The sequence below is a fragment of the Elgaria multicarinata genome, chromosome 9, assembly GCF_023053635.1.
Source record: "Elgaria multicarinata webbii isolate HBS135686 ecotype San Diego chromosome 9, rElgMul1.1.pri, whole genome shotgun sequence".
Taxonomy (NCBI): domain Eukaryota; kingdom Metazoa; phylum Chordata; class Lepidosauria; order Squamata; family Anguidae; genus Elgaria; species Elgaria multicarinata.
In genome coordinates, this window is record NC_086179.1 from 8,220,125 (window position 1) to 8,240,371 (window position 20,247).

The following is a 20,247-nucleotide window of genomic DNA, read 5'->3' on the forward strand; positions in this document are numbered from 1 at the left end:
GTCTCAGGAACTGTGGTTGGACTTTGTGGGTGCGTTGAAGAACCCACAAAAAAAATGGAGAAGCAAGATGTAAGTCTGGAACTGTGGTTATTTGTATGAGGGTGATTTGAACTGCGTCCAGGGTTCCTATTGTGTTTTGTGTTTAATGTTTCTCTAATTTGTGTTTGGCATTTGATGCAAAGGGAAGGGACCGTCGCTCAGTGACAAAATGCATGTTTTGCAGATTTGGTCCATCTTGCGGTCTCCCGTTGGGAAGGTCAGGTAGCACTTCCTACAAAGGACCATTCTCTAGCTGAGAACATGGAGAGCCGCTGGACAGCCGCTTGGGCCTAGATGGACAAATAGAAGTCATAGATATGCCTACCAGCCCAGTTGACAGTCCTGGACTAGATAACAGAAGGCAGTTTCCCATTAATTTTCCTATTATTTTGATTGGTTGATTACATGAATGCTTGACGCTGGGCATGAACATCTTCTCCTTGGTCTCCATGAGGAGGTGTGTGATGGCTGTATTGTGTATCTCACTGCTGAGACCTTGCTTTTTTGAAACCCAGCGTGGCCCAGGATCCAGCAAGTTGAATCTAGGAGATTGGGATCGAAGCCCAAACTCTGCTTGGGATCCATGTTGTGGCCAATAATTTCCCCTCATCCACAGTCTATAAAATGGGAATTATAGTGACGTACCTCACAAGGCAGTTGTGAGGGAAACCTTGGTGTAAAGGGTGTAGAACCTAAGGCAAACAAAAGGAGATGTATGGATGATAATAGCACTGAGGAAAATAAGAGTGGCCTTGCTAGACAAGTCCATCTAAGCATGTTTTACCACAGTGGCCAGCTTGATGCTTCTGGGAAGCTTATTAGCTGGGCATAAAGGCAAAATGGTCTCTCCTGTTATTTGGAACTCAGAGGTATACTGCATCGATACATGGGAGTTCAAAGCCTGCACAAATTTGTCCGAACTTTCAATCAAATTATTAAATTAAATTATTCAAGTTTTCTTTGTGTGTGTGTGTGTGTGTGTGGCTAGAGGAGGCAAGTGTTGGCTCATTTCCAAGTGAGGGAAGGCCTGGTAGTCAAAAGAAAGAGGTGTTGGAAATGTGGGTTCGTTGGCAACAGAGGGCAAATTCCTGTGAGCTTTCAGCGCAACACGTTCTGTGATGTGTGAGTAGGTGGTTAGTTGAGAGCCTGTTATGAAACCAGATTCAAGGCAGATTCAAGAATCATGGAGTGGGGAGGGAGGAATTGGGACTCCAGAGCAGCCTCATTGTGTACGCATCCGGGGACGTGCGCTATGTTCCGTAATTTGTGGAGTACGGACAGTTTGCGGTGGATTTAATATTCCCTTCCATGCCCTGCTTTTGGAGACGAAATGCGGAGAATGCGGGCTCAGAGAACTGGAATACAGCGTGCATGACAAATGTGGAGTGGCTGGCTGGCTGAATGGGTTGTGTTTTTGTTTCGTTTTTCTAAAAAAAAGAAAGAAAGAAAGAAAATTAAGCGGCTCTCTCTTGCACCTCTTGGCTTGGGTCTCGAAACAGCATTATCACGGATCAACAGCAATTGCCAGGATGTGAGAGCGCATTGGTTCTCCGACAGCAGCTGCCGGACTGCCATCGCTAGGAAGTAGGCGGCTCTTCCAATGGAGGGGAAGAGGAGAACACAACAAAAAAATTAATCTTTTCAAAGAATTGCTCTCCATACATTGTTGACCTACTGACTCAGATAGGAGAATGAATCAGGCATCGAAGCCTCACTGGAATCTGCTTTTCTTCCTTCCTTTTACTTGTAGCAGAGTCGGGAGCCAGCAGAGAAAAGGAGAGAGCAAATGGATTTGGTGCCTGAGATGAAATGAACTCCCAGCCTACTGTGGGCGTTGTGAGAATCAAGTAGCTTGGCCGGATTGGTAAGTTAAATGCAATTTAATTTGGGGTCGGCGGTATTTGATGCTTCATTGATCCATTTTATTATTTACATACTGCGCTTTTAGCATAATTTACAACCTGTTCGTTGTTTGCCCTTGAAACAATCCTGCGAGGAAGGTTATCGCTGTTCCCATTTTAGAGTTCAAGGACTGAGGCTGAACAGGATTGTGCCCAGGCAGAAGTTCCCCCCTCCCCAGTGGTAGATTTAGCTTTACGTTGGGAGAACAGACTACATCAAGAGAGAGCAGGCTTTAGATGGAGCGGTTCTCCAACGTCAGGGGCAGGCAAGAAAAAATGGGATCGTAGTACAAAAACTCCCAGGTTGGTCTTCCATGATGTGCTTTCCATCTTTCTGCCCTGGTACTAATTTAGAGTGACTCTAGCTTTTATGTCTTGATTTTCCTTGTAAGAATAATAATTAACACTTGTATAGGTGGGTTTGTTTGTTTTTATGGCAGCGGAGTGGGTGTGGGGATTACGTTTTCAGAGCTTACATCATTTTAGAGATCCTTGCCCCACACTGTCTGTTTTATTATCCCCATATTGCAAGTGGAAAAATGGAGAGGTGGGCTGATGTTGAGATATAATGACTTGCCTAAGGCTACCTGGTGATTTGATGGCAGTAGTACGATTTGAACTTGAATAATAAAACACTGGTGTGTGGGTGTGTTCATCTTTAGATTATAGTTGTTCAGGTGGAAGAGCATAGAGGTAGAACACCTGTTTTAGATGCAAAAGGTTCTGTTCTTGGCGTCTCTAGTTAAAAGGATCAGGTAACAGTTGAAAGGGCACGGTGTAGACAATACAGGGTTTGATGGTCCAGTGTTCTGACTCAGTATACGGTAACTTCATTTGTTCATACACATGTGTTGCTTATGAAACACATCATGCCTTCTGGGCATTAAGCCCTTTGGTCCATTCCTGACCTGGATAATATAAGGTTAATCTGTGAGCTGTCTTGCATACAGCAGCTCCTGTTCCAATTTAGGGTATTCGAATTGATTTCGCTTCAGGTCTGTTCCATCCTGCACATCCTCTTTATGTTTCTATGGATATTCTCTTAATTTGTAGCCATTTTAAGCCATCTCTCTCTCCCCCCACCCCTCGTTACGGTTTTATATTACAGCGTAAATTATTTTTTTCACCAACATTCTCCATGGCACTTTTGAACCCAAACGTCTCCAGGAATAGTCCGACTTACCAAATGTTTGCAGGATAGTTGCCAAATATTTTGAAATACGAATCTGGTATCCTGTAGTACTTGATTTATGTGTTTGATATGAGGCCACATTTGACTGTTGGCATGTAGTAGTAACAGTATGTGATAGTATTTAATAGATGGCTTACGATGATATTTAGTAAGTGATTGTATTTGATGGCTGACATTAATGGCATTTAAGCTTTACAGTGTATGATTGTTGGCATGTGATAGAATGTAGTATTTGACTGTATTTGACATCCTATGAGATCTCCGATTTGATGCATAAAATCATGAGAATATCCCTTTTGCATCCCAAATAGTCTTTCTTGTTCAGTGTCAGGGGCGGTCCTACCATTTGGCAGAGTGAGTAGCTGCCTCGGGGAGAAAATACAGTGGAACACAAAGTGTTGGAAAGATATTGAAAGACAATGCTGTGCACATCACGTTGTGCTGCCTTGCACGCACTAAGCTAGACTGGTGCCTTCCTGTGAAGTGGAGGACTGTGTCCTGTCACCAGTGTTGAACTACAATTTCTCTGTCAGCTACTTTACATCTAATTTAGGGGTGGTGGTGGGTGCCATCTTGTCCCTCTCAGTCAACAAAATGTCTTAAGCCAGCCCTGATCCAGATAGTCTGTTGTTTGTCCTCTGGCAACTTGTATTCAGGCATACACTGTGTCTATGTAGGATCCATTGACCTAATTTATTTATTTATTTATTTATTTATTTATTACATTTCTGTACCGCCCAATAGCCGAAGCTCTCTGGGCGGTTCACAAAAATTAAAATCATAGTGAGACAACCAACAGGTTAAAAGCACAAATACACAATACAATATAAAAAGCACAACCAGAATAAAAACCACGCAGCAAAATGGATATAAAATTAAAATACAGAGTTAAAACAGTAAAATTTAAATTTAAGTTAAAATTAAGTGTTAAAATACTGAGAGAATAAAAAGGTCTTCAGCTGGCGACGAAAAGAGTACAGTGTAGGCGCCAGGCGGACCTCTCTGGGGAGCTCGTTCCACAACCGGGGTGCCACAGCGGAGAAAGCCCTCCTCCTAGTAGCCACCTGCCTCACTTCCTTTGGCAGGGGCTCACGGAGAAGGGCCCCTGAAGATGATCTTAAGGTCCGGGCAGGTACATATGGGAGGAGGCATTCCTTCAAATAACCTGGCCCCAAACTGTTTAGGGCTTTAAATGTCAATACCAGCACTTTGAATCAGGCCCGGACCTGGACTGGCAGCCAATGAAGTTGTAAAAGGACTGGCGTAATATGATCTCTGACCTAATCTATAGGTTCCATTTCTCTGCCCCCACGAGACTTGACTTATTTCTTTCCTTATTGTTTTAGGCTCCAGGACAAGACACTGTTCTTAAATGTGTGTTTGGTCCCTGAAAATGTTGCCTCTTTGTATTTGATCTCCCATCAGTTAGAGATGTTTGTCCAATTTTTTTCACTGGATCATTTCAAGTATAACAACAAATCACATTTTGGAGGTACGAAAAAACGGCCCACAGCCAGCTCTGGACATGCACACTCCTTCGTCCTACCCTCCTCCCACTTCAAACACGAGGGAAAGAGATCAGAAGCTTCCTCTTCAAGTTGGTAGCAAAACCACAGTTTGTCGTTCCATCCAAATGTGGCATATTTTAGTTTGTGAGATCACACTGTGGTTTGAAGAGCTAACTGAGCTTTGCACAAACTGTGGCCTGCTGGATTTGGATGCAACAGTTGGTGATGATTTGTTGAAAATAGAGGTGGAAACTTCCAGTTTTCTTCCCCACAAACACAAAGGAGCGGGGAAGAGGAGGAGGGAGTGCGTGAGCGCATGGTTTGCCATGGATCATTGCCATAACTGCAAACCATCTGAATCAGGCCATTGTTCCACTGTTTTATTTCGATGTTGGTTGATCAGATTGTAGGTGTCCCTTATTAAGGATATATAAATTAGATACCTTGAAGGTCTCATGGGCTTTGGAGAAATGTTTTTAAATAAAGATTGTGGCAAATAGCTGTTGTGGTTAGAGCTTATCTAACCTCTATGACTTTGTGCACCCACTCCCTTTTGAAGCCAATGAAACCGTGCCTGCCGAAACAATGGAAACATCTAGTCTAAAGCAACCAAGTAGGGCAGCCTTCCTCAACCTGGGGCGCTCCAGATGTGTTGGACTGCATCTCCCAGAATGCCCCAGCCAGAGAGATAAAATTTCATATTTGCTACATGAATTTGAAGTTTGAATTTGACTGCGAAATAGAGAAATTTGGCAAATCTTGAAAATGTGTGTGAAAATTTATTTCGGTTCGATTTCAGTGGGGCTGAGCTGAAAGTTCTCTAGTGAAAATGTTGAGCTTAGCAAGACCATCCCCGTTGATTTCCCTCTTCCTCTGCCCCGCCTCCGACGGCAGTGTTCTCAGCGGTGTTGCTCAACTCGGTAACTTGTTGGTAGTTTTACCACTGCCTCAAATAATCACCACATTCCCATTTCAGTGCAATTTTAAGCTGACTTTCGAGAGAAATTCAGTGCAGTCTTATACATGTCTACTCAGAACTAAGCCCTGTTGAGTTCAGTGTGACTTAGGCCCTTTCTATACCTAAGGAGTATCCCAGGAAAATGGAGGTATCGTCCCTGCCTGCTCCTGGGATCCCCTGTGCGTCATTCGGATGCACAGGAACAATCCAGGGGAAAAAGGCAGGTGTAGAAACGGCGTAGTGAGTATATGAATGCAGGCTTAGTCCCACAGAATTTGTGGGGAATTACTTAAGATTTCACTGCTGGATACCCAGGGATGTATGCATGTCACACTTCCATGATTGCAGTGCACAAGGGACAAAATTCAGGATTGGGTGAATCAGTAATGTGGGTTTTGAGGGCCTTCAGAAAATCATTATGCTAGCCCTTATGGGTGTAAAGGTGAGCATGAGAATTTGGGTCAGTCATAGAATCATAGAATAGTAGAGTTAGAAGGGGCCTATAAGGCCATCGAGTCCAACCCCCTGCTCAATGCAGGAATCCACCCTAAAGCATCCCTGACAGATGGTTGTCCAACCGCCTCTTGAATGCCTCTAGTGTGAGAGAACCCATGACCTCCCTAGGTAACTGGTTCCATTGTCGTACTGCTCTAACAGTCAGGAAGTTGGCAGATGGTGGAGGCAGGTAAGTGGGGAAGGGGGGGACAAAATGGGGGCTGAATAAGCCCCCCTCCCCCCTGCCCCCTTACCTGGTTCTGCCACCGTCGCCACATGGATTGCGGCAGTGGCGGTGGAGCCAGGTAATCCCCCCTCCCCCCCACTTACCTGCATCCGTCGCGGTCCGGCGCAGGCTTCAACTTAGGCCCAGGCTTCAAAGCGGAAGCAGGCCATGGAGGCAAGTAAGTAGGGAAGGGGGGACAAAATCTCGATCCAACTGTCTGGATCTCACTCTGCGGAGCGGAGCGGAGCGGAGGAGGGTCGGATCGACCTGAAGCAGTTCAGGCCCGATCCAAAAGTTCCAGATCAGGCCACGAAGCAGTTCGGGGGGGTCCGTGCACAGCCCTACTCTAAACTATACATTCTTGCCGCTTCCGCTTTGAGGCCTGGGCCTCAGTTGAAGCCTATGCCAGACCGCGACGGACCCAGGTAAGTCCCCCTGCCCCCTTACCTGGCTCCGCCGCTGTCGCCACATGGATGCCGCCGCCACCAGATGAGCCCCCTCCCCCCCCCACTTACCTGCGTTCAGAGCTCCGGATGGAGGCGAATCACTTCGCCTTGATCTGCAGCTCCCCCGACCCGATTCAGATCCGCCTTTGGCGGAGGCGAATCGGGCCGCTCCGCTCCCGCTTCTACGACCCGAAACAGAGCAGAGCACAGCCCTAGTTTAGAGTGGTTACAACAGCTCTCAGAAGCAAGCTGTAGTAACCCCCCACCCTTTGTAGAAGTGTCAGCACAATGCCCATCCCATTGAAGTGTAAGGAGTCCCAAAGAGGGCTTTTTAGCCAGCCATTATTTTGTTGGGCATCTTTGACTCTTGTCTTCCATCTGAATCCTAGCTCTGTACTGTGGATAAAGACAGAAGCAGGATGACACCCCCCTCTTATGGCTTTAGGCCATCCCTAACACCTGGTGTCAAGGAAAGAACAACCACTTTACAAAGGAAATTGGATGCAGTGAGCGTCAGAAGTAGTGAGAGAGAAAAGGCAAAGCCTTTCCCCCAAATTTTTTCTGCATGTGCCAGAAGATGCAGGGTAGCAGACGTGGTCTCTCATGCCCTCCACCAATTGGGATCTCCTCTCCAGTTCTCTGTGCATATACACAGAAGTCAGGGGAACGGAGAAGGTCTTTTGCTTAATCCTACACATGTTTAGACAGAAAAATGTCCTACAACTTCCAGGATTCCCCAGCCAGCCATAGGATTGTGCCTTAAGATGGCCATGTGTATGGAAAACAACTCCTATGAGGAAAGGTTAAAGGAAATGTGGGTGTTTAGTCTAGTGAAGAGAAGGCACCCTATAGGTCCCTGAAGGTCCATCATATTAAAGAGGGAAAGACTTCTTCTCTGTGCCAGAGGGCAGGTCTAGATCTAATGGGCTTAAGGTTAATGGAGGGTAGATTTTGGTTGAACATTAGGAGAAAACAGTCTTGTCCTTGCTTTCAGTCTGGACACCATTAGAAGTTTTCAAGTAGCAGGTGAACAACCAGCTGTGACGGATCCCCAAGTTCTGGATTGGCTACGTCTAGCAGGGGAATTGGACTAAGTAGTCTAAAAAACATAAAATACATTTTAATGTCTTTTTTTGTAAACTGCTTAGGGATATTTTTTAGAATATGGTAAGTGGCATATAAATCTATTAAATATATAACTAAATAAATGCGAGTTTATAGCAGTAATAGTGATTGTACATAGGACAGAGCGGGAAGGTATTTATACCGTATTTCTTCGATTCTAAGACGCCGTCGATTGTAAGACTCACACTAATTTCAGTACCACCAACAGAAAAAAAGCTTTGATTCTAAGAAATAATAAATGCACTCGCGATTCTAAGACGCACCCCGTTTTTAGAGATGTTTATATGGGGGGAAAGTGCGTCTTAGAATCGAAGAAATGCGCTAAGTTTGCATTGGAGGGGGTGATGATGATGAAAATACAGAAGCCTGCTACTTTTCTATTTTCGTGGGATCCGTTTCCCCTGAGACTTGTCGGCTGAAAATGTAAAGCACTAAGCAACTTTCTAGCGAGCGGATCCACCAAAAGGCGTGGGCGTCAAGGTCACAGAGAAAGGCATTTTGCTGTGGTTTCTGCGTGGGCGGGTAAAGGACAAGTAAAAGGAAAGGGTGGAGAAAAATATGTTACTTGAATTCATCAAATAAAGGAGTGTGGTTAAGCACAGGCTCAGACTTTTCTTTTTTTTTAATTTTGATTTTCTTTATTTACTCATTTTTAAATTATTTTTGTGGAGGCGGAGCTTTTACACCATAAGTCCTTATGGACTAACTACACAGCTCCTGAAAGCACCGAACTTCTAACAGCGAGCTTCTCGAGACGTTCCTGGCAAGGCCTGCTGCTGCAAAAACATGGCTTCCCCCTTATCTTTGGGAGGAAGCTCTGAATTTTTATAGCTTTCACAATTTGTAACTGTCAGGCACAAAGTGGAGTTGCAGATCAGATTTCCCCAGGCTGATGCCAAGCAGAAAGTTAATTGCGGAGGAAGCCGATGCCGACCACATGAAAGAAAAGAGACAACTCCATCTTCGGTTAATTGTTGCTGATCCACCTGCGTGGTGCGGGAAGCGATAGCATGCTGAGCTGGTTTATTGTTGGCGTTTTAATCGTATCACTTATCCCAGACAAATGGGTGCTTGCGGCTAGCATTCTGTATTTATTGGGTTTTGCACGCAAAATAGCCTGAAGTGGAAGGATTGTTTTCAGCCGAAGATGTCAAGAAGCTCACACCAAAAGGATGAATGTGAATGAGATCTTCTTTTTAGCACTGTATTCACAATGCAATATCAGAAACGTTTGTGAGTGTCATCCCGCCCACCCGCCCCCCATTCCACAAAAGAGAGACAGAGAGTGCAGTATCGAATCATAGAATAGCAGAGTTGGAAGGGGCCTACAAGGCCATCAAGTCCACCCCCTGCTCAATGCAGGAATCCACCCTAAAGCATCCCTGACAGATGGTTGTCCAGCTGCCTCTTGAAGGCCTCTAGTGTGGGAGAGCCCACAACCTCCCTAGGGAACTGGTTCCATTGTCGTACTGCTCTAACAGTCAGGAAGTTTTTCCTGATGTCCAGCTGGAATCTGGCTTCCTTTAACTTGAGCCTGTTATTCCGTGTCCTGCACTCTGGGAGGATCGAGAAGAGATCCTGGCCCTCCTCTGTGTGACAACCTTTCAAGTATTCGAAGAGTGCTCTCATGTCTCCCCTCCATCTTCTCTTCTCCAGGCTAAACATGCCCAGTTCTTTCAGTCTCTCTTCATAGGGCTTTGTCTCCAGACCCCTGATCATCCTGGTTGCCCTCCTCTGAACACGCTCCAGCTTGTCTGCGTCCTTCTTGAATTGTGGAGTAATGTGTGGAGTAATGTGTGTTTACTTGGAAGTAAGCCCCACTGTGTTCACCTGTTGTATCAAACTTCAGCCTAAAGCTTTCTATTAAAAAATGTGTACTACTGGAATGAATGAATGATGTAATGAGTATGTTCTAACCAGTTGCCCTCTAAACATACACAATGAAGGCAATGTCCCCCTGCTCTAACTTTCATTTTGAATCTAGGATTAGGCCCAGATAGCATTGCCAATGGACAGGGACGTTGGGAATTATAGTCCAACAACATCTGGAGAGCCATAGGTTTCACATCCCTGCTTTATTAGGCCCAAATAAAACTTACAGTGTCGAGCTAGCTTTCAAGGCTTGCTTGTGCATGACATAGAATCATACAATAGTAGAGTTGGAAGGGGCCTATAAGACCACCGAGTCCAACCCCCTGCTTAATGCAGGAATGTAACAAATGGATAAAAAGATGCTGCATGGTGAAAACTGAGTCTAAAATATGGTATGGTTCTAACATTGTACTTGAAACAACTCTGCACTGTTGAATTAGATTAGATTGTGTCCAGTTAAAAGATCACATTTGGCATCAAGGTATACTGGAGCAGTGGGGAAACCTATAGCCAGGTGTTAGACTCCAAATGGCATGGTCGATGATCAGAGATGAAGGACGTTGTAGTCCAACCACAGGCTCCTCACCTCTGGTATACTGGGACAAAGAAGCAATGAGCAACAGCTGCTCTGACTTTCAGTCTATCAAAGCCAGCCATTGTTTGAGTCCGTCTAGGGCCCCCTTGTAGAAAGCAGGAGTCAAGAAAAACATGGCCATCCCTTTTTATTCTCAGTGCTGCAGGTTAATGTTAGATTGCACAGTCAGTGAAGAATAAAAAGAAGGCAAACTGGGTGGTACTGGGGTCATCCTCTTCCTTAAATGGGGATGGATCGCTTGGAACGAGAGCCTGCTTATATGTTGTAGATTGTAACCACATAAAGTCCCACTCCTGAAGGCGAAGGCTATCAATGGCTGCTAGCCCTGATGGTTGGGTGCTATCTCCAGTATCCGAGGCAATAAGCCTGTGTGCATCAGTTGCTGGGGAACATGGGTGGGAGGGTGCTGTTGCACCATGTCCTGCTTGTTGGTCCCTGGCCGATGGCTGGTTGGCCACTGTGTGAACAGGGTTCTGGACTAGATGGACCCTTGGTCTGATCCAGCATGGCACTTCTGATGTTCTTAAGTTCTTATCCATCGATCTTAGTAGCATAGGTAAATGATCACAGTAGAATAAAAGGAAAACTTAGCATTGCTATAACACTTTCTAAGGGTGGTCAAAGTGCCGTACATACAGGAATTATTGTGCAACCCTATAAGGTACTCAGTGGATTTCTCCACATACTGCCAGAGACATGCTCTCAAGTGGCTCGCATCGGAGGTTTGGGATTCATTGATTCACTAGATCAGCTCTTTGAAACCTCCCCTACTCTTCTCTTCTCCTTTATGTTGCCGAGGTATTGATTTTCTAGCACGTTCCGAGAGGTGCAAGAAACACTACTTTTATTGTGGTTTCAATGCAACTTTCAACAATGGGGAAGGTCTGTGGTCTTGGCCCTCCCCTCTAAAAGATAGTAGTAGTAACAAGTGGAAACTGCAGGAATGGTTCTTTGTGGGGTGCTCCTTGTTCAGGATTCCACCCCATTTCAACCGCACCCACCCCATTTTCCATTTCCACTCCAAATAGCATTCTGTGGCTAGCAAGCACACTCAGTCTTCATCAGTCTGTTTTGGGGGTCTTCTTCCCTTTTAGTTTTCCTCTGCTAAATGTTTTTGTACTTCTGCAAACCACAGGGTTTCCCAAGTGTGCTGATACCTCTCTTTTTTGTCTGCATGCCATTTTGGCTACATTATTAGAATAATAGAATAGTAGAGTTGGAAGGGGCCTATAAGGCCATCAAGTCCAACCCCCTGCTCAATGCAGGAATCCACCCTAAAGCATCCCTGACAGATGGCTGTCCAGCTGCCTCTTGAAGGCCTCTAGTGTGGAAGAACCCACAACCACCTCCACCTCCTCCTCCTCCTCCTCCTCCTCCTTCTTATTAATTTCCCACGTTTTTCCCAAGGTAGCATAACCAATTACTTATGGGATAAATGGAGGCAATGATGATAACGGGGAAACCAAAGCTTCAGATTTAGCTCATAGGTAAATTCAGCATTCATCCAGCCCCTTGACTCTCCTGTCTCTGCCCCCTTAGCTCCTGAGTCTTAACTACAGAGACCCCAAATTTTCTTTCCCTGTCTCATTCACACAGGACCCCTGATTTCAGTGTCTATGTATCTATCTATTCACACACACACACACACACACACACACACACCATTGAATTTTATGAGTTTCAGTTTTTATTTTAAAAAATTGAATGTTCAATAGGGGTGGAAGGTCTTTAGTGAGCAGCTAGCAAATTGCATGAAAACCTAAAGTGTTTCTCTATTTTGCATCTAAGACTGGACCCTAATCATACCTCAGAGAGAGCTCTGCATAAAAGCTCCAAAGGGATGGCTTCCAAGGTTTCAGAGTACTGTGCAATCCCTGCGCAACCCCTTCCCCCCCCCCCAGGCCACAGGTCGGGGAGCAACAGTCAGTGCTTTATTCAGGACATAGCTCTGTCATCATCCTTTGGCTCAGAGGATGAATCCCTGCAGAACCTCTAGCTCCCCAGTCTCTCAGAAACCCCAGGCAACAAAATCAGGTGAGGGGCCCTTAAAAGTCCACTCAGCTCCTCCAAGAGGGGATGGAGCTGACCACACCACAGGACTTGACTGCCTATATAAGGCTTCAGTTAACTTTGGCTCCCTCCTGAGACAACATCCTCCTATTGTTATAGTAGGAGAGAGGTCCAGCCAGCAGGATCCACTTGGAGCTCTCCAAGGTCCTGCTTCCTCTTTGCCTTATTCTGACTGCCATCGGATGCTATCAGCTTCTCTTGTGAGTCTCAATGGACCACGGAATAGGACAGCTAGCTCAGGGACTGCGCAACTCCCTGAACCCTTAGCTTTCAGAGACCTTTGCTAGAATTCTAGGCTTGAATGGTGCTGTTTTTTTTAATTACTGTTGTTATCACCCCCTCTCTTTCCAGTGTTGAATGCCATTGCTTAGGTAGCCCAAAGACTACCGTTCATACACAAAAGGGGAGGTTTCGGCAGGCTCAGGGAAAAGGTTTGCAGAAATACAAAGACATTTGGGAGCCTAGGAGTGGAGGGAAACATGCCCCCAAATAGTTCAGTGAGGACTGAGCGTGCTTGGTGGTTATGGAATGCTGAATGGGTGAAGGTGAATGAAGCAAGGTGAATGGAAAAATCTATGCGAGGGTGGAATGGAATGGAGGCACCTGAACAGGAAGGAGTGCTCCAAGCTGCAACATTTATCACTGTTGCTTCTTATTTAATGCTTCTATCCCGAGCAGCTTACAAAAGAAGCAGAAATACAATATGAAAACCACAAATTAATACAACAGTCATTTAAGGCAGCAGTCCTTAAATCATTAAAAATTAAATATCACATGCTTCTTTGTAATAAAAATGTTTTCAATCTCTGGAAAAGACAAGGAGGGAGGGAGCCTGACGTTTTCTAAAGCCCCAGCACCACCACCAAAAGGGACTTGTTTTTCTGTTAGCCACTTGTAATGACGATACAGAGCAGGGAGCAAAAGGTCCCTGAGGTAAGCAGCCCATAGACTGTCTAAAGCTTTAAAGGCCAAGACCAGCACTTTTAATTGAGTCTGGAAACAAACAGGTAACCAAAGAAGCTAAGCCAAAACTGGAATGATCTGGTCCGATCAGCAGGTGACAGGCAAGCCTCTGTCCTCATGCATTTAAGACCTACTGAAGTTCCTTTTAAAGGTGGCACCATGTAGAGAACGTTTCTAGGTAGCACTTGGAAAGAATTTTAAAAACTAGGATGGTTTTTTAGCTAGCATCTTTACCTCATTCTGTTAACAATCCTGTAACCCTGCCACAATAATTCCCCGTTTTATAATTTGAGAACTGAGTATGAGATCTGAGCTCACTAATTCATCCATATCTATTAGAGATTCGAAAACTTGTCTCTCAGCTCCGGATAACAATGTTCTATCCTCTGGACCTCATAATTCGGATGTGCTCTACTGCAAGCTACTTTTATTTCTTCTTGCTATGGTTCCACCAAGTACCAAGTAGGAAGGGGACGGTCTGTCTCCAGGAATGCACCCATACTTGAGAAGGGATCATTGCCTGCTCCAGATTTTTGAGGGCCCTTGGGCAGGTCGATCTACCTTCTAACCACCATTCTAACTAATTCTTCCTTCAGTTTTCATCATTTACCATTTGCTTGCTTGATAGGCGTTGAGCAAGTAGGCCGTGGCATCTACTGCTTCTTCTCACCATCACCATTATCTGGGTCAGAGAAAAGGAGCAACTCCAGAGGGCTCTGGTTAGTGGGCCCTGCTGGAGTGTGGGCCTTCAGCAGGCGTGACAATGCCCATCATTGCCACCAGCCCTGGTAGGGGTCATAGTTGACGAGCAGTATCAAGGAAGCTATTAGAGAAAATAAGGCTTCGGTCAGAAAATGGAGCACAAGCTTCCACAAAGGAGATACAATAAGAGACGAAAAAAGCATTTTGAGGAGCAAATCACTAATAACATCAAGGCCAATAATAAAGAATTTTTAAAATATATCAGCAGCAAGAAAGCAGCGAGGCTTCAGGATAGATAAAAGGAAGGACTTATTCACCCAGCACATAGAATGGAACTATGAAATTCACTTCCAGAAGAACCAGTTTGGGTGGCTTTAAAAGGGGATTTGACAAATTCATGGAAGGTAAGGCTGTTGATGGCTATTAGTTGTGATACCTCCAGTGTCAGAAGCAGTATGCCTGTGAACATCAGTTGCTGGGGAACATGGGCAGGAGGGTGCTGTTGTGCTCTTGCCCTGCATGTGGTTTTCCTATAGGCAGCTAATTGGCCAGTGTGTGAGCAGGATGCTGGACTAGATGGACCCTTGGTCTGATCCAGCGTGGCTCTTATATTCTTATGCTCTTATCTGAACAGTGATATGTTTGCCTATTTTGGGGCCGTAAAGCCCGATGGTTTATTCTCAGGAGTTGGTGTGCCAAACCATATATTTGGATGCCACATTTATACACTGTATTGCGCAGAGTCCAGGTTGGCCCTCCCAGCTGTACGCGATGTGATCTGCTCTGTGCCCAAACTAGCCTGCTGCCCAGTGATGCAGTGGAGGGCGCTGCCTTGCCATCAGTATTGAGACAGCCATGTAACGGGCATTTCTTCTGCTGACTCACAGAACAACAAAGAAAAATCAAGAAGGACGGGTGCATTTTTTTTTTGCAGAGGGGGCTTCTTTTTGGAAAAATTGGATCCCTCTGTACCCCCACCCTCCGATACACCAAATTTCATATTTCCCCCAAAGAAAGCTTTGCTCTGACAAGAAAAGAAGTACTGTGTGGTAGTTCTGCTTGCCAAATGCAGCTTTTGACAGTGGAGGAGGGACATAAGCTTAGTGGCAGAGCACATCGTGAAAGACCATGTGGTGTAATGGTTAGAGTGTTGGACTGGGACTCAGGAGATCCAGGTTCTAGTTCCTACTCGGTCATGAGGATCACTGGATGACTTTGGCCCAGTCACTGATGCTCAGCCTAACGTACCTCACAGGGTTGTTGTGAGGATAATATGGAGAAGAGGAGGAGGATGTGAGCCACCTTGGATTCCTTGCGAAAGGATAATAATAATAATAATAATAATAATAATAATAATAATAATAATAATAATAATAATTCCATACTTAGTCCCCAGAATGTCGGGCAGGGCTCGGACAGACCTTGGCCTCAAATGCTGGAGAGCTGCTGCCGGTCAGTGTATGCAGTAGTGAGCTGCATGGACCAAGGTTGCGCCTTGCGTTCATAACCAAAACAGCTACCAGTGTTCTCTCTGTAGACTTGCTACCACAGGCTTCTCTCTCAGCACATGACCAGCCTCGTTGCCAAAACACTGTCCCAGGCGAGAATGTGTCACATGGCTGGGAAAGTATGTTTGGTTTAGATGGATTCACCAAAATTAAAAACAACCCAAAAATGTGGGGGTGAATTCCAGTACAGGCAAGTGCGTCTTGTTCTCACCTGTTAGGCCTGCATATTTGTCAGCGAAGTATGTTTGATCCTTGCAGGATTTAGTTTGAATACTCATTTGGCAAAGGAAGGAGGTTGCGGCTGTGTCCGCCATCTACTTCCACCCGAGACGCCGCCGAGGTCTGCAGCGAAGCCGCGTCTCTTCGCTGCTGACCGGGAAATTTAGAAACAGTCTTGCGAGTCTGGCATTGCACAAGTGTCTGAGGCCAACATTCTTCAGGTGTGATTGCTGCCAGGCATCCTTGCATCGGTCAGCCTTTAGGACCCTTCTTCACCTGCGTAGAGTTCACTAGACTGGAAGCCAAAATGAATTTGGATTGTGTGAGTGACTGTTTTCGATTTGCCATCTGTAGTTAGCTGGGGGAATACGGGAGTTATAATACAACACATTTGGAGGGCACCAGGTTGGGGAAGACTGGTTTAGAGGGTAGACTATCTAAATGTACATATTACATCCCTGTTATTGTGGGACTTGATTAGGTTGCCCTTTCCCACCGACATGTGTTGTGGGTAGGGGATGGGGGACATTGTGCCAATTTGTTAAAGGTATGGTCCATCCTTCAAATTAAAGGTGAGTAATCTCAGGCCCAGGGTGAAGTCTGGCTCTCCTATTGCCCCAATCCAACCCTCCAGGGCTCTGAGGATGGCCATGCCACCTTTTCCCAGCCTCACCTTCTTTCTCTCAACTACTTGTTTGATAGGGTGACCATACGGAAAGGAGGACAGGGCTCCTGCATCTTTAACGGTTGCATAGAAAGGGAATTTCAGCAGGAGTCATTCCTATGCATACAGGACCTGGTGAAATTCCCTCATTGTAAAAAGTTGAAATGCTTCTACAGCGTCTGTACAGGGTTGTTGTGCTTCCTGGTTCTTTGGCGTGATTGATATGGGCTGCATTGCATGGGAGGAGATGGGTGATAAGGGGGAAGATTCTGCAGTTCCCGGGGCTCCTTTAAGCAGCAGTCATGTTTGAAATTAGGGAGCGCCTCCCTTCCTGGCAGGCATGCAAGGGAGTGGGGAGAAATCTTGTTTTCATCTGCTATAAGTCTGCAAGCCTCGGCACACTTACTTGTGAGTAAGCCCCATTGAACACAATGTGATTTACTTCTGAGTAGACACATGGGGAACTATTATCACAAACCAACAGAAAGAAGGAAAAATAATTAAAAAGAATCACATTGGATTTAAACCTAGGACAATTATAATCTATCAAAATGAAGGCCTTGTTTTTGTGGTTTTATAGAACCCTGTATGTCCCTGTGACACACTTATTTGAAAGTAAGCCCCATTGAACTTAAAGGGGTGCTCTTGGTGGGGTGAGGGGGTCAGATCTGCCTCCCGTTGTTGCAGGGAGGCATTTTACCCTCTTGCCCATCCGACAGCAGGGGAAGTCCTTCCTCGGCAAGTTTGTAGGACAATGCCAGCTTCATGTGCTGCCGATTTCGCGCCATTTGGGGTTTATTCCAGCTTATCTCTGATCTTTTTTAAAAACAGAATAAGGGGAGGAAACTGTGGGAGATGTCCTGTTCGTTGACTGCATCATGAAATCGACCCACAAACATCCATGAGTCAAAAGCGTGCTATAAATGGCTTGTTTTGAGAAGCCTTTATTTATTGGCAATAAGAGCTATAATACGCGGGTACAGGGCAATTTGACCCCACCCACTACTGGAATACACTTCTTGAGAGCATCTCCGAAATTGAATTGAAAGTGGTTTCCTCACATGCTTCAAAAGTCAGGGGTGTTTTGTGGTGTTTTCACGTTTTGGTTGTGGCATGTTTCCAGTAATTTTAAGAAATGTTGGCTTCCTATTGTGCTGGCGTTGGGGTCCCCCTGATGCACTGGCAGTATTGGATATTGTTGTTAAAATGCAACTCTATACACAAATTACTTGGGAATAAGTCCTGTTGAACTGAATGGGACTTACTTTTGAGTAGACATGTATAAAATTGCACTGCCAAATAGATTCAGCTCAGCTAGGTTTTATTATGGTTTTAATTTTTGTGAACCGCCCAGAGAGCTTTGGCTATTGGGCGGTATAAAAATGTAATACGTAAATAAATAAATAGGAGCTGTGCAGGTTTCAGGTTGTACTCGGACTGCTGAGAAAAAAGGAATATATAGGGACTGGTCCTGCGTTTTGAAAATATAAAATCCAGCAGTTTTCTAACTCTGTCTCTAGCCTTAAGTAAAACAGTAGGCTGTGGTTTTCGGGGTGGTGAACTACGTAGGGATTTTATTCCTAAATATTTTTTTGTATTTCTGCAACCCTTGGGTTCCCCCATCCCTGTAGAGTCTCCCTCATTGTTTGTGGGTGTTGTCATTTTGCCTACATATGTGTAGGAATCCAAGGATTCAAATCAGTGTATTAGAATATAAAATGATGTTGCTTTTTGCTTCCTTCTTGCGTTTTCACTTACTTAACAGCGTGAAACAGAGCGTATCCTGTTCACTGTCCTATTACCACACATATACGCAAAATAAGAAACCTTTTTAAACTTCCACATATGGTTTCTGACACTCCCTGACCTATTGATTAACTAAACAGTTCATTCTGAAGTTCCCTAATTGGATCACTTATTCAAGGTGAGACAGCTACTTTGCAGGTAACTGCCAGTGTGCCTTGTTGATTGTTTTCAAGATACTGGGGAGGATATAAATACGGTCGGAAGAGAGAGAATGGGAGCGCATGTGATACAAAGGATATGTTTGGTTTAGGAAAAGATAGAAACAGAGAATGGAAAATCTTCAAACCACAGAAGCAAATAGGGGCGCACCAAATCTTGCCATGCAAGCATTTTTGGCTTAAGGAGAGACCATCGTGTTCCCTAATGCACCCTTGCTCTTCATTTGCATTGCTGTTCGCGTGCAGAGTTTTCCTTTCGCCCATGTTAATGCCTCCCCCACCAAATCGCACAAAGGAGGGTGTTTTCCCCCCAGTTTACGAACGCTCCAGCAAAATGACATTCATGCATGCACACAAATCTTCCCGTTTCTGCCTATAGAGGAAGAATGGCATAATTTGTAATTTCTCTACCTGGGGCAATCTATTAGTTCCCTGCCCCTTCTCACCCCACTCCCATGGCTTGTCACCATACAATTTAAAAAAACCCAAAATAATCTTCTGGATGTTCGTATGTGCTATATTCATAGGGTCATATGTAGCCTTGTCAGCTCTTGTTCAATGTAGGAAAGCCAGAACTAGACCCTCCTCAACAAGTGACTGTCCAGCCTTTGTTTGAAGACCTCCAGCAAACCGGAGCCCACCCACCCCTCTAAGTAATTGGTTCTATTGTCAAACTGCTCTTCCCATTAAGAGTTATTGTTAAGGAAGTTTAAAATACGGAACAGGAGCTTACCCCTGGCCCCTTAATGGGAGAGACTGGTAAAACCTCTGGAGGCTGGTAGCTCCGATCTCAGTGGGGTGGTGAATCCGCTTCAGGTTTCAGTCAGAACTCTGAAGGAACTATCTAAGGTGCTTTCATAGCACCTATAAAGTTCTGAAAGAAACCTGAAGTGGATTCACTGCTCCACTGACATTGGAATCACCAGCCTCCACTGGGTAAAACCTGGGTTCGCTAACAGCAATTGTGGACTTTTAAGGCTATGAGTTATGGGCTTTTAAGGTTGACATTCCAAGGGTTCCATGCAGAGATATTATTATTATTATTATTATTATTATTATTATTATTATTATTTTATTATTATCCGTCTTTTTCCAATAGTGGGACTCAAGGCAGTTCTTAGTAAATAAGGTGAGTTGGATCCAAACATAGTTCTACTCTACTTAGAGTAGATCCACTTACATCAATCAGACTTTAGCCTACTCTAAGTCTGGCTCCAACCCAATGTTTTTAGGACTGCAGCCCAGTTTCAGCTCTTGAGGCGGCCACGTGGCTTTACTACCAGTTAGGCCAGCCACGGTTCCATACCTCCAAGCTGCCCTTTCCCGTCCCTTTGAAAGGACTGCTTCCTATCTAGAAAGCAGAGCAGTGGAAAATGTTGTCTCACTTGCCAGCGGACTTCACTGAACACACTTCTCTTTATTGCCAAAATGAGGGCCTTTATAACCTTGTGTAAAAGTGTAGCACAGGGGTTTTCTAGCATGCTTGGACAGGGACTCAATTCTTGACTGTGAAACCGAAGTAGGCCTTTTCTTCTGTTATCGTCCCACCTGCTCTGCAGTGCAAGAGATTAGTCAGGGGGCAACACCAATCCTCTGAGCCGACATTCCTCAACCTGCTGCTTTCTAGACGTTCTGGGCTTCAACTCAAATCACCCAGCCAGCATGGCCAATGGTCAGCAATGCTGGGAGTTGTAGTCCAAAACATTTGGAGGGCACCAGGTTGAGAAGTGTACCAAGGGACCGTCTCCTTCCATACTCACCTGCCCAGTCTCTAAGAACGGCTAAGGTGTGCCCCACCTT

The 20,247-nt window shown here is 45.1% G+C and overlaps 1 long non-coding RNA gene across 2 annotated transcripts in view; it reads left to right on the forward strand.

Annotated features, from left to right (window-relative positions):
* LOC134404099 (uncharacterized) overlaps positions 1 to 20,247 on the forward strand; it is a 160,388-nt gene that overhangs the window by 114,201 nt on the left and 25,940 nt on the right. For both annotated transcript variants that reach the window (XR_010025846.1, XR_010025845.1), the window contains exon 4: positions 1,790 to 1,903. This is a non-coding gene — a long non-coding RNA (uncharacterized LOC134404099). The remainder of the gene's footprint in view (positions 1 to 1,789; positions 1,904 to 20,247) is intronic.